The sequence below is a fragment of the Cucurbita pepo genome, unplaced genomic scaffold (assembly GCF_002806865.2).
Source record: "Cucurbita pepo subsp. pepo cultivar mu-cu-16 unplaced genomic scaffold, ASM280686v2 Cp4.1_scaffold000308, whole genome shotgun sequence".
Classification (NCBI taxonomy): Eukaryota; Viridiplantae; Streptophyta; class Magnoliopsida; order Cucurbitales; family Cucurbitaceae; genus Cucurbita; species Cucurbita pepo.
The window spans coordinates 31,027-43,796 of record NW_019646555.1 but is presented as its reverse complement, the minus strand read 5'-3'; the positions used below and the strand labels follow the sequence as shown (position 1 = coordinate 43,796).

The 12,770-nt window shown below is 35.7% G+C and overlaps 1 non-coding gene across 1 annotated transcript; it reads right to left on the bottom strand.

Moving 5' to 3' along the window:
* Positions 1-8,219: 8,219 nt before the first annotated feature.
* Positions 8,220-8,299, bottom strand: TRNAL-UAG. Its single transcript has one exon. It is a non-coding gene; the product is annotated as a tRNA-Leu (tRNA).
* Positions 8,300-12,770: the final 4,471 nt, after the last annotated feature.

Sequence of the window (12,770 nt, the reverse complement as noted above, 5' to 3'; positions counted from 1 at the left end):
AAAAAAAAAAAAAAAAAAAAACATAAAAAAAAACTAATGTACAAATCAAGGAATGAATTTATTTAAGGTTGTCACTATATATATATCAGGAACATTGAATGTTGAAATACTTTATTTAAACTTTCATAAATTTTCATAAGACGACATCTAAAATAAATAAACTTTTAAATTAAAAGCATCCTATTCTAGCCTAAGTCTAAAAAAATAATACAACTACCCTATGCATGTGTCATAGCCTTGAATTGCAATGTCGTCGCCAGCCGTACAGAAATGCTTTGCCTTAACCTGAAATAGAGGTAACACGTGGCTTGAGTATTTTGAGAAATACTCAGGAAGTGACCCCACTATTGGGGTTAAATGCAATAAACATGCGAATGCAATGACGGGACCTATCATATCAGTCTTTTTTCCCATGATACTATACTAATGGGCAGCTTAGATGTGTGCCATATACTCTACACACAGCCCATACGTGCAAGTACAAGCTCATTAGACAGTTCGTACACCGCTGGACCCCTTTTCTTGTCGGGCAAGCCTACTCTGGTAGCTCCTTATGCTGGACACCCATTAGAATTAGTAACCGTCACGGCAGCATTATACAAAACATAATAATACTTCATTTGTCTAGTGGTGTACGTGTCGGTACCCTCGTGATGGAATAGGGGTATCCCACAATACATGAGCATAATGCATGAGGTCCCAATATTTTTTCATTTCATTATCATTTAATACTATCCCGCTAGCGTTCCATAATATCATATCGTTTTTCATATCATTTCACATATCGTATATCGTTCATATCATATCATTCTCATTTTTCAGTTCTCATATCATACATAATTCTAACCAGATTATATTTCATGTCATTCATATCATGATGTATACATACAATTTAAAAGACATAATATAACGTTTCATGCTTTTAACATAACATCTCATCATATACATCTCATACCATAATATATCGCATCACAATATATGATATCATAAACACGTAAATTTATCACATATCTTGTACCATAACATATTTCATATCATATCACAACATCTATATATATATATCCATCCGTCATTCACATCTTGTATCATAATCATATCATATCGTAAACACACACACACACATATCATTGAACACATCGTACCGTAAGTATTATCATACAATTCACATATTATAAAATATACATAACATATCATAAGCATATCGATCCACAAATAATTAACACATATCGATATATATAACACGTGCAGAATCACGGGTCACGTCAACATCAAATATATAATTTNTGGTGTACGTGTCGGTACCCTCGTGATGGAATAGGGGTATCCCACAATACATGAGCATAATGCATGAGGTCCCAATATTTTTTCATTTCATTATCATTTAATACTATCCCGCTAGCGTTCCATAATATCATATCGTTTTTCATATCATTTCACATATCGTATATCGTTCATATCATATCATTCTCATTTTTCAGTTCTCATATCATACATAATTCTAACCAGATTATATTTCATGTCATTCATATCATGATGTATACATACAATTTAAAAGACATAATATAACGTTTCATGCTTTTAACATAACATCTCATCATATACATCTCATACCATAATATATCGCATCACAATATATGATATCATAAACACGTAAATTTATCACATATCTTGTACCATAACATATTTCATATCATATCACAACATCTATATATATATATCCATCCGTCATTCACATCTTGTATCATAATCATATCATATCGTAAACACACACACACACATATCATTGAACACATCGTACCGTAAGTATTATCATACAATTCACATATTATAAAATATACATAACATATCATAAGCATATCGATCCACAAATAATTAACACATATCGATATATATAACACGTGCAGAATCACGGGTCACGTCAACATCAAATATATAATTTATTTAAACACATTTTTCATTAATTCTATTCACAATTAAGTTGTGCTAATTTAAAAGAAAAAGAAGATCTTACCAATAAATTTTTATCTCTTCTTTCGGGTAAATGATTGTAAGAGGGATTTCCTTTTTCTCTCCCCCAAATAAATCTCCAGTTTTGTTTGTTTTGTTTTTTTTTCAATCTTTTTCAGGATGTGAGAGATTGGATGGGAGAGAGGTATGAGTAATTGTATTTTTAATTATTATTATTATTATTTTAAAACCATAGAATGAATATTGAAAAATAATCCGTAAGTGACCCCAATGTAAGGGTCGAGAAATGCACACATGCAAATATGATTTGGTGTCTAGTGGCATATAGCATTTTGAGGTTCTATATGAAGTTTAGTAGTCATTAGATAAGGATAGGTGGGTAAACCAAGAAATGGTGCAAAATGACCATAATATCCTTAAGGATATCTACCTACAATTCATGACCTAGATGACCTCCAAATGCTATGAAACCCTGAAGTAGATCCTATTTTATGATGTTTGATGATTTGGTAAAGTTGAAAGGCATTGGAAAACGTTAAGTAGCAAAACCAAGAATTAGGGGTGAAATGGTCAAAATGTCCCTAAGACTTCTTATGAGATTTCAAGGTCTATACATGCTCCGGATTATTTGCTACTTCTTATAAGATCGATTATGAAGGAAATGAAGATAAGTTTGATGTTTCAAGTTGATTGGAGTAAGTTTGGAACCTAAACCAAGTTAGGATCCAAGAAACACCTAAAGGAAACACCACAAGACTTCAGACTCTTCTAGAACCCTCTAAAGAACTCCCTAAGAATCTATGACCTTCTAGAACAACTTACACTAAGATTGGTTCATATGGTTACAAATACAAGTCACAACTTATGTCTCAAGGAATTAAGGACCTTAGAAACCTACAAGATTAAGAACCAAGAACAACAACACACAAGCTTTACAACTACCCAATTAAGAAGAATGCTAGGTACCACTCAAGGACAGGGGATCAAGGTCCCCAAACTCTGAAACAGAAACTCAAGAATGCTAGGTAATACTCTAATTCCTCTTCTAGGTGGGATGCCTTGCACCATGTTTCCTTTGCAGGATGTCATGCCTCAAGTTTCCCTCACCTATTAAAGAGGCCCTATAGACTTGTAGGATGCCATGTTCAAGTATGNTATGGTCTATCAAGGGGAGTAGTATAAGGTCACGGAGGAACAAGAAGAGAGTAAGTTACCTTAGCCACGAATCAAGAACCTCCTAAAACCTCCCACGGTACAGCATGCTCATGACTTAGACTACGCTGCTTGGAACGCATGAAGCCTTAAGTGTAGGNCACCATGTTTTCTTTGCAGGATGTCATGTCTCAAGTTTCCCTAACCTATTAGAGATGGCCTGCAGACTTGCAGGATGCCATGTTCAAGTATGCACCGAGCAAGTGACCTTTATTGTCTATGAAGGGGAGTATTATAGGGCAAGCCCTTGATGTAGTATTAAGACTACATCGCTTGGAATGTAAGAAGCCTTGGATGTAGGTTTTCAGACTATGTCGCTTGGAACGCATGAAGCCTTGGGCATAGGTTAAGCAGACTGTATTATAGGGCAAGCCCTTGATGCAGTTTTAAGACTACATCGCTTGGAACTTAAGAAGCCTTGGATGTAGGTTTTTAGACTATGCCGCTTGGAATGCATGAAACCTTGGGCATAGGTTAAGCAGACCATATCTCTAAGATGTGGTAATACTACGTCGCTTGGAACGCATGAAGCCTTGGACGTAGGTTAAAGATGTGTCACTTCNTGGTAAGACTACGTCGCTTGGAACGCATGAAGCCTTGGACGTAGGTTAAAGATGTGTCGCTTAGAACGCATGAAGCCTTGGACATAGGATTCTCAGGTACATGTCTATTGTCGTAAATCCTAGGGGGAGTATCTTAGAGAACGAATCAATAATAGAACAAGAACCAAGAAAATACCAAGAACAAGAGAAAGATCAAGGACTAGAACATGGATCTAGATCCTTGTTTTAAGGACAAGAACTAGGAACAAATGACCAAGAACCAAAAACCATAGTGCTAAGGCCCTTCAAGAAAAACCAAGGTTTTAGGTTTTAAAAAGNAGAGAAAGATCAAGGACTAGAACATGGATCAAGATCCTAGTTCTACGGACAAGAACCAGGAACAAATGACCAAGAACCAAAAACCATAGTGCTAAGTGTTTGATAAAACCTGAGTTTTTTCTTATTTAGATTCACACGATTTCATTAGTTGATTGAATACCTCCGTTTGACCATTTGACAAACACGTCGAATGGATTACCAAAGTTTTAGATGGCAATTTTGTAGGAAGTGGCACATATTTAGTTGGCCACTCTCCAGCCATTTATAAGATAAGTTATATTTAAATAGGAAATCTGTCCAGAAGATTTCACAACCTGATTTTAAGCACAGTCAAAATTTCAGCAATTCTCTCTTTTTGTTATTTTAGGCGTTTTATTTTCTTCCAACAACTTCCCGTCAACGATTTCCTCTCATCGAAAAGAAAAGGATTTCCCTGGCCCATTATCGAAAAACAACACTAAGGTCCTTAAAGAAAAACCAAGGTTTTAGGGTTTAAAAACCAAGGTCCTCAAAAAAGATCAAGATAAGAACCCCAAGCCAAGAACAAGAATTAAAGGGGCTTAAGTACTTAAAACAAGAACAAGATCAAGAACAAGCAAGAACAAAGAATGTGGTACCCTAGCATATCAAGGACACGATTAAGAGCCTACAAGTAGGCAACTTACTGAGTCTTGTACTCATTCCTTATTCTCCATTTTTTTTCCAGGTAATAAGGAGCTGGCCGAGGTCGGGAGCGGACTCTGGAGCAGTTGAAATAGACTAACCTCATTCGTCGTCTCAACCCTTTTATTTTAAAATGTTTTGCGCCTGTTCCTTATTCTGTCTTTTAACTATTATGTTGTATTTTAAATTACTATTGTGCCCACACTATTTTGGTATAATGTAAATTATGTTTTAAATTTTAATGATTTTATTTCGCAAAAAAAATTTACCCGTCTTTTAGAGCCATCGCATCAGCCATGTCCTTACAAAGAGCTTCATTTGTGTAAATGAGTGCAAATAGTGGCCAACAATTCTTTGAGTGTACACGTGAATAAAGTGTTGAGTGTTCACGTGATAAAGTGTTGTGAGGTCTTTTGTATTTTCTTAACCTACTTTTGCAAGAAAGTTTTACAAATAGTTTCGACGATGAATCCTCTTGAAGAAGTGGAGAATGATACGAATCAAGATATCTCAATCATGCCATATAAACTTAAGGAAATATAAGCTTAAGGAAGATGAGTTTTATTAATCCTAGTTACAATTTTTTTTTTTTTTTGTGGATCTCACTAATTTATTTTATGAATTTTTATTCACATTTAGGTTACATTTACAGTAACAACAAGGAAAAAAAGAAAAGAGTTAGCGATCTCGTGGGAGCAACCACCCTCGCATCAGAAATCTCGCGATAGACATAAATGCATTTTATGACTTTTTATTTCCTTAATGCATTTTCAGTGAGCGCCAAAGATCTAGTAGAAGTAGAAAACAAGCTAGAGAGACAAAACCGATAGACTTTTGGATCCAGGTTCAACACGGGTGGCCCAACAAGCACTAAATCACTCCCCAGCAGCCCACGACCTGAAAAGGACACTCTCCGTGAAATGCATGCGTGACCTGACAAACTAGTCATGCTCTTCTCATGTGCAGCGCACATGCTTCCCATNCCATGTCCTTACAAAGAGCTTCATTTGTGTAAATGAGTGCAAATAGTGGCCAACAATTCTNTATGTTTTCGATTTATTTACGGATTTTTTTTTATTATGTAAGTCCATGGGATGATGAAACATTTAAAATGAATATTTCCACATAAAAAGATCACATCATGCATATGGTACGACTTTATTTTAGTAAAAAGTTAAGATCGTTACATTTTCATAGTAGTTAATTATAGTCCTAAAAGTATGAATGACACAACTCTTAAAATTCCTCATTTTCATAGTGGCTAATTATAGTAAGTATGAATGATACAACTCTTAAAATTTGTAGTTGAAGGTTAAGGGTTTCATGTTGAGGCTATATATAGCCACTTACGTCATCTTCTAGACTTGAAAAAGGTAGTAAAAAGATCATTTATGCCTTCCTTTAACTAAGTAATAAGTTTTTTTTCTCCATTTCTATGATCGCATGTGTTGTGATTCAAATCTCAAACAAGTATTTTTTTTCTCTAAGATATTCAATCAACAAAGTAATTCATTATCATGAAGCATGATTTAACTTCGGTTTGACGACGGAGACGCCTCGTGGAGGGACACTGAAAGAAGGACAATCAAACCAAAAAAGATAGGTGAGTGATGTGTGGGTCGCTGCCACTTTTATGTATTGTAGGATAAGTAGTGTCCCTTATTTTTGCTGACTATGTTATTTCACATTGTAGTATGATGATATCAAAGCTAGGTTTCAATTGTAGGACCTGTGAGTTATGGGCCCACCACGCTTTTGCGGATATTAATCATTTTGATCTCTAGCTTTCATCATAGATGTTTAGTTCACTTATGGGGCAAACTTTGAGACAGTATATAAAAAGGTATTAACGGCCCTTCAACCCTAATATCATTCTCCATGAATTGTGACATTCTAACTTTACTTTTGATATTTGTACTACTTTTTCTATATTTGTACTACTTTTTTTTTTTTTATATATATATATAGTAGTATGATTGGGTGTCCTTTGCTTTTCTTCGTTGCGAGATAGCTTTCATCTAGGCTTTCCATTATGATGTTTGATGATTTGAGCTGAGAGTCTTTCCTGATTGGGGGCAACGTGATGCAACGTGTTGTGTCGCACATGATTGAACATGCACTGATTGGGGGCAACGTGATGCAACGTGTTGTGTCGCACATGATTGAACATGCACGCATAGGCGGCATGAGTGGTCAAACAAGTTTGAATTCCACATAAGTGATGTTTGAATTTCGAAGGAAAATCCTTCCTAAGGTCCAACAAAGCCACAAAGCCGGGTGAAAAGTGTGAATGGGGATTGAGTACTCCTTAAAATAAATGACAGTTATGGGATTAGAAACCAATCCCTTTTTAAACGAGAGACTAAATCTAGCACCTTAGACCACTAAGTCAAACTATCCCAACAATTGTGTTTGGACTAACTAAGATAGTTGAGCTATCTCCAGACATGACATGAGACTGCATCACGATGCATGGGTCGTGTTGTTGGGAACCGAGATGACCATGAGATGCAATGTTGTTGTGTTGCAAATGATTGAACATGCACGCATAGGCGGCGTGTGCGGTCAAATATGTTTTAATTCCACATTATTCATGTTTGAAACCCGTAGGCAAACCCTGCCTAAGGTCCAACAAAGCCACAAAGCTAGATGAAAAATATGAAAGGGAATTAAGTACTCCTTAAGGCTTGTCATGATCGTGTCAAGATCACAAAGCCGCACATTTGAAAAAGTATGACTTTGACACGATGCACTGGTCGGAGTTGGGCTAGACTCTCTCCATAGTAGAGGCGTTTTAAAACCATGGTGTTAACAACAATAAATAAAAAGTCAAAACAAACAATATTTGTTAGCAGCGGGCACGAGGCTTTACAAAAAATGAAAATAAATGACAGCTGTGGGATTTGAATCCATACATTTTTTAACTAGAGTCTAAGTCTAGCACCTTAGACAACTCGGCCAAACTGTCCTGACAAATGTGTTTGGACAAATCAAGATAGTCGAGCTATCTCGAGACATGAGATTACAATATGATGCATGGGTTGTGCTATTGGGAACCGAGATGACGATGAGATGCAACTAGGTTGTGTCGCACATGATTGAACATGCACGCATAGACGGCGTGTATGGTCAAACAAGTTTTAATTCCACATTATGGATGTTTGAATGCTTAAGAAAAACTCTGCCTAAGGTATAACAAAGCCATAACGTCGCGTGAAAAATGTGAATGGAGATTGAGTACTCCTTTAGATTTGTCGTGAGCGTGAAAAGATCACGAGACACTGGTCGGAGTTGGGTTAGATTCTCTTCTTAATAGACGAGTTTTAAAACCATGAGGATAGTGATACATAAAAAGTCAAAACAAGTAGGGCTTTAGGCTTTACAAAAAATGATATCTTGGGGATTTAAACCCATGCCCTTTTAAACTAGAGCCCAAATCTGGCATCTTAAACCACTCGCCTAAACTTAGGCCGCACATTTGAAAATGTATGATCATGACAGCTGTGGGATTTGAACCCACGCCCTTTCGGACCAGAGCCTAAATCTGGCGCCTTAGACCACTCGGCCAAATTGTCCCAACAATCATGTTTTTGGGAACCGAGATAACAATGAGATGCAACATTATTGTGTCGCACATGATAGAACATGCACGCATAGGCGGCATGTGGTCAAACAAGTTTTGATTCCACATAAGTGGTGTTTGAACGTTGATGGCAAACCTTGCCTATGGTATAACAAAGCCACAAAGCCGAGGTGAAAAATGTGAATGGAGACTGTGTACCCCATATGGTTTTTGGCGAGCGTGTCAAGATCACGAAGCCTCACATTTGAAGAAGTATGACTGTTACACGATGCACTGGTCGGAGTAGGGCTAGACTCTCTCTATAGTAGACGCGTTTTAAAATCATGAGGTTTTTAGAATATGTGCAAGCAGCGGGCTTGAAGGTTTACAAAAATGAAAATAAATGACAGCTGTAGGACCACGCCCCTTCAAACCAAAGCCTAAATCTGGCACCTTAGACCACTTGGCGAAACTGTCCCGAGGGATGTGTCTGCACAACCAAGATGGTCAAGCTATCTCACGAAGCTATCCNCAAACAAAATTGAATTCCACAAAAGTGATGTTTGGTTGCCGAAGGCAAGCAATGCCTAAAGCTAGACTTGTTTGTCAGGAGGAAAGTATAGACTATGAAGAAACTTTTGCACCCGTTGCTAGATTATAAGCTATTAGAATGTTACATGCATTTGCTTCTTACAAAAATTTTATATTATATCAAATGAATGTGGAAAGTGCATTCTTAAATGGTTATATTATGGAGGAAGTTTATGTAAAACAACCTCCTCGATTTGAAGATTTTGACTTTCCACGTCATGTCTATAAGTTGAAAAAGGCTCTTTAAGACTTAAAACAAGCTCCAAGAGCTTGGTACGATAGACTTAGTAATTTTCTTATTGAGAATGATTTCAAAACGGGTAAGGTCGACACTACTCTCTTTATTAAAATTAAAGAAAAAGATATGCTATTAGTGCAAATATATGTGGATGATATTATATTTGGTTCTACTAACCCTTCTTTATGTGAATAATTTTCTAAATGTCTGCATAATGAATTTGAGATGAGAACGATGGGAGAACTCAGTTTCTTTCTTGGACTTCGAATCAAATAACTGAAATATGGTATCTTTCTAAATCAAGAGAAGTACATCAAGGATTTACTCAAAAGGTTCAAGTTCAATGAAGATAAGATTGCAAAAACTCCAATGAGCACATCTACCAAGCTTGATAAGGATGATTGGATCTTTATTTTACTTGACTGCTAGTAGACCTGATATTATATTTAGTGTATGTCTTTGTGCTATGTTTCAATCTTGTCCTAAGGAATCTCATCTACATGTCGTTAAAAGAATATTTAAATATTTGCTTCGGACTATTAATTTAGGATTGTGGTATCGTAGAAATGTTGGGTTTGAATTGGTAGGATATTCTGATGGGGATTTTGAGGGAAGTTTACTTCATCCTAACAGTAGNTCTCCAACCCATCCTTGAGTACTCCTGTGAAACCAAAAGTTACAATTTGAGCAATAGCGTGGTCAAACTTACCTCGAAGCCTATAGGCGCTAGCTCCCATCAACATTTTGTTGATTACATTTATGACTAGATGACCGGATAGACCATCTATATTCCACTTATGTATGCATGTTCCTTCATAGGTGGATTGAGTCATTTGAGTTTTTTCTTCGCACCGAACATCGGGGAAAGAGGGCTTACGATACCAATTTTTCTTCATCTAGTTTTTTGGACTTTGTCCTCTAATTTAACAATTTTGTTGATGAGGTCTAGATTTTTGGGCATCTTTTCTTCTTTCTAGAAATCATTTTTAAAATTTTTGAGGTCTTTCTCATATGGTTCATTATGACACTAAAAGTTTAATTACTTAAAGTTCTATCAAAATTGAAAGATTGTTTAGCTTTTCTTCCATCAAAGCAAGTGCCTCTTCTGTTGAGCCGAGATTGATTACTTTGTCTAAAATAGCTGGTATGAACAAAAGAACTGTCTTCAACTTTCATGAATCTCACGCCATTAATATTTGCAATAGTTTTTTTTTTATTTCTTTTGTTGTCGTTTTTCCTTAATTTTTTCTTCAATCTTCTTAACTTGTCTTGCAATGGTTGAGAGAATCTTGTTTGAGAAGTTATTTTGATGTTGGATATTTAGGATATCCTTTGAGGTTGTAATGCCTTTTTCAGGAATTCTTTATCAGTGGACAATTCATTTGTGATAATATCGATCTGGTTGAAGATAGATGTAGTAGCCAATTCGGTTTGAGTTGGAGATCTGGGATTGCCCTCATCATCGGCTAAAACTACTTCTTTGTCAATCAACCGGCTCTATTTGCATAGACTTTGACATGTTTATTTTTTATGGAGATCTCGAAATTCCTGAGGTACTAGATCTCGAGCTTAAGAATCTTTACCTTTGGAAAGAAAATTTAATTTTCATTGAATTTTACTTTTGCGTTTTCCATCATCATGTTCGATGATTTGAGCAAACTGTGAGTCTTTCCTGATTGGAAGGCTCACATATTTAAGGATCCAGGTAGAATTCTTAGTAATCTGATCCCATGAAAGGGTTTTGAAAACAGGTTGACTAATTTCTCCACATTTACCTCTATTAGCATAGTAAATCTTTTTGGAGAAGATCTAAGAGTTGTGGGGGAGATATTTGAATGCTTAACTTGTAAAATATACTGAAAATGACTACTATGAAGTGAGTATTTGATGAGATGTTAAGGTTCTCTATGTGAACATCAAACATGGGGGCAGAAAGGATATGACAATCCTTTAACCAAAAGTAAATAGTTTTGATATGTCTTTCTAAAAATGGTCATTTACAAGATCTGCCACAAAGGAAAAACACTGAATTTCTCAACTCAATGTCTAGGCTACTAGCAGTTTTAGCCTAGACATCTTTGGTAGGTAATTTTTAAAAGATTTTTCAAGAGGCCGCTTCAATCGGTTTAGCGTCTTCTCCTTCCATCATTGAAGAAGAAGACACAATATATGACCTTAATGATCGTTCTTAGATTCACATCCTCAAGGTTTGTGACAACAAACGCTNACGATTGAGTTTGCTCTTGAACTCGTAAAAAGAGCGGTGTACCAGTTTGATCTTGAGCCATGGAAAAGATTGAGTTTGCACTTGCACTCGTGAAAGGAGTGGTGTAGCGGTTCGGCTCNATTTGAAAATTTTATATTCCATCATCAAGTTTTTGACATGATTGTTAGATTATGACATGTTTAACAAGATTTGCGTGAAGATTGTGATATGGTTTNACTAAGGTGTTATATTTTCTAACCCTTTTCCTATTTAAATTCTTTTTTCTATTTAAATTCTAAATTATTGTTAATTTGTATGGTATCAAGTTTTATTGTTATAAAAAAAAATTATTGTTGAAACCATATTCACCCCTTCTAGGGTTGTCATATGNTACCCTTGTCCCATAAAATGTGGCCCTTATTTGCATATTTTTCAAACTCAGGATTTATGCATGAGCTAACCATGGATCTTAATCTTAAAATAGATAAANGCTCTCCATACAAATTGAATTAAACAGAGGAATTCGCATCTCAATCATGTAAAATTGATGGAATGAGAAAATAGAATAAGGAATTAGAGAGTTATCCCGTTTTGTTGTTNTCGAAGGTTGGATCATGCACCCGCTATCAAGAAAGTATGTCGTTAATAGTTTAGCATGTACACGGGAGAGTCTGATGCTCAATNCACCTCTTTGCCCTAATCAATCCTTGTTGGTCTCCTTTTCCTTCTGCTGTCAATAGTTGCTGGATTAGGATTTTCTTCTTCTTCTCTGGTTTCACAGCAGCCGAGGCTNATGGATTTCATACTATTTTTCTTGAAATGGTTTGTCATCATAAGAAAGGGTGAGATTGTTGGCTTTTTGGCCTTTAATCTCAAATTAATTAATTTTAATTAATTAATTCACGTTCNCTCCGCTGCTGCTGTCTAATCCGATTTCTCTCCCCCAAGTGTGACCCCTCCCTATTTTAGGTATCCTATTCCTTTTACAATGGNTCAAATTAATTAATTTTAATTAATTAATTCACGTTCGGATGATAACAAACCTACCTTCAATTATTAACAATTCTCAGTATTTTGTCTACAGTTCAAGGTTGGGAATAACGATTTGAACGTCTTTTTTTGTTCACTCAAATTAGAGNGAAAGGATAAAATTGTCCACCTACAATGTTTCTAATTTGGTAGACAATGATCCACGTGTACTGCTAATGTGGATTAAACTTTCCAGTCCATCCCCGAAAAGTTTACCAAATACCTCAATTAAGTGTACAATTAAGCTCCATTTATGGAAATTAATCTTCTTTTCGTATTAAACCACAATTGGCTATTTCATTTATACTAATTAGAATAAATGGAGCAATTAATGAGAAAATGATGAGTATAAGTGCAAAATTAACGGTAAAAACACTTGATATAACTCTACTTTTTGGAGNAAAAAAAAAAAAAAAAAAA